Source organism: Etheostoma spectabile, chromosome 24, assembly GCF_008692095.1.
Source record: "Etheostoma spectabile isolate EspeVRDwgs_2016 chromosome 24, UIUC_Espe_1.0, whole genome shotgun sequence".
Classification (NCBI taxonomy): domain Eukaryota; kingdom Metazoa; phylum Chordata; class Actinopteri; order Perciformes; family Percidae; genus Etheostoma; species Etheostoma spectabile.
In genome coordinates, this window is record NC_045756.1 from 8,059,228 (window position 1) to 8,062,151 (window position 2,924).

Consider the following 2,924-nt stretch of genomic DNA (forward strand, 5'->3'; position numbering starts at 1 on the left):
CGATGTGATTGGCCTGACCAGAATTTGACTGACCCTGGCTGCAAATTACATTTGCTGCCGCCGGGTGCGTCTAGATTTCTAGGCTAATGCTTATGCCAAACCAAAACAAGCCCAATCTCCTATAACAGAGATCTTCAACAGGGGTTCCTCTGAGTTACTGCAGGGGGCCCGCCAAATTATTGTTAATTTTCAAAAGTTTTTTCAGTACAGAAAAATACTTTGCACATCTATAACGTGAGCAGAATAAGTAGGGTAAAAAGTTGCAAGGAAACTCCGGCACACTGCCTAACTTGTTTTAATAGTAGGCAACGTTTTCGGTATTAGACCATCATCTTGCAACATTTGGAACTTTCAAAAGGTTTTTTCAAAAATTTAAATGTCTTAACTTGGAGAAAAAAAGACATTAATAATAGGCTTACAGTCTCTAAGGTAACCCTCCACAGATACAGTTCATCCAAAGGATTCACTGTCACATGTGTTAATTAAAACATGATCTATAAAATCATGCCACCAATTACTTTTAACACGTTTTCCATGCACCAAAAGGTACGTATAAAGGCTTTTATTTTGTAGGCCTAGTTAAATATGCAACTTAATTTTATAAAATATGTAGTAGGGGGTACCTGCTCTCTCTCTCTCTCTCTTTGATAAGGGGCTTAAAACATGTTGAAGGCCTATTGTGACAGCTCTGTAAACAGTTTGGATTTGGTATCAGGGACGTGTCTTGGTTTTACAGCGTGATGCAAGCAGCAGCGACAGACTTCTCATCTTTCATGTCGGCGCGTCTTTGCTGCAAGCTGTTGTCTCAACATCTAATCAATCTCTCAGTGTTTGCTCAAGAAGACACAAAAGTGAACTGTGCACTAGGTTTTTGGCATAGGCGTAGATTTGGGGTGGGTGGGGGAGGAGGTGCAGGCCCCCCACCATATTTAGAAGACATAGATTTGTCCCCTTCAAAAAATATGACTCCCAAAAGAGGTATGAAAATAACCGTCCAAGGGGCTCAAAACATGTATGGAAAACAAGAACTGTGTCCATTTGTGCTACATAAAAAATAAAAAAAAAACAGGATCGCAACTAAATAAAAATATGATTTCTTGGGATTTCTTGTTATTTAGATTTAAACTTTGGAGCTTCTGGCTTTGAAGTGCTGTCGTTCGCTACATGATTTGTTGTTAAGGTGAACATGATTCCTAAAAAAAAGATAAACACCCCAAAACACGTGCCATGTTTGGAACATGAAGGTCTGGAAGTCGAAGTGAAGAATTATCTTTCCCTAATAGTTAATAGAGACACTTGCAGACCATAAATGGATGCAGAACAGGCACAAATTGTTGCGTAACAATTCAAAACGAAATGTGGGCCCCGACGTGTTTGACGCTCCAAAATGTTCCCATTGAATTGTCAATGTTGAAACAGAACCTACGCCGTCTGTTCTAGGGTTACCAGGTTGCCACATCTCCAGCTCTGGTATTTCCCTGCTCACGTCTCTCACTCCCCCGGCTTTAAACAGGCTAAAGAGCCTGGCTGAGAGCAAAGTGGCAACGCATCAGGCTCCAAAACACAATGGAAGGCAATAACTGATGTGCTCCATTTAGCACGTCTAATTTGACATTTCTGTGGAGGAACTGCAGGCGGTAGATTTGACGCTTCGCCGGTGCTGCCGCCTGCATTCTCAACACAGAGAAAGGTGATGCAAATTGATTCTATTTACTGGTCGCAGACTGTTCAACGGCCCGAAACAAGCTACATGATAACATTTGCTTTCTAGCAACTTGCACGTTCTGGAAATTGCAATCACGCTGCAGGTTGCGAGGGTTGTTTGTAAGCTGTTAATCATCTATTTCTTGCCGTGCTGTCCCCAAAAATCAACTCTGAAGATTATTACTGAGGTATAATGAATCCGTATGAACACTAACTACAGATTATAGCAATTTTGAATGTTCTCATAATAAAGTCTTCAGAGAAAGCTACAAACGCACAACACATGCATCTCCTTTGCTGCGATACAATGCATGTGAAGGGATAATGATGCAGCAGTCCTGGATTCTCATGTTTGAAATAAGTGAGGATTCTAGCAGCAGGCAGAGGCTTTTCGAGGCATTAAGTATAATCGATATAAGCGATAACCAAAGCAACATCAAGGAAGCAAACAGCCTTGACTTCACATCAGTTGAGAAATTAGAGCAATCTGAAGGCCCAGATTTTTTGGTCTGATAGCTCCAAAGAGATTGCAGATTAAAAGTAAGAGCAGAGTCTCTTTTCTTGGACATCGTAAGCTTTCAAATAGCAGTGTGCAGTACTTCAGAGTCACACACCCAGGGACTAAGTAGAGAACATGGCCACTGTCCAGGCATAATTAAGAGCGAGAGAACAGACAGATTCCCATGATGACGGGATAGAGAGAGGCATAAAAATAACAGCGCGGGAACGGAGGCAGGCGGAGAGACGGAGGCTGCCTTCACACTGCAGCTGCAACTGTCTCTGTTGGGATTTTACCACATTAATATGTAACATGAATCTGACGTTTTTCTATGAGTTAAAAAGAAGTTAGTCACAAAGTTTTGGGGGGAAAACAGATCTCCGACTGTCGTTTGATATCCACATTCTGCGCCCAAAGTATGTCGGTGACATATTAATTACATTTGACATGATTTAACCACAAACAACTGTCCAAATTTTTCACACATTGCCCGAGCTGCGACAGCAAGGACGTCAACAAGCCCAAAGAAATGGGGGGAAAAAGTGAAAAAGTGAGGAGAAGCTTCAGTTCTGATAAATGCACATCCAATCCTTGAGCGGGTCCCCATATGTGGAGGTTTAGTCCTCGATGCAGCAGGCCTGGGTTTGACTCCGACCCCCTCTCTCCCCTTTATGTCTTCATCTGTCCTATCAAAACTCAAGGCCAAAAGTGGCCAAAAAAT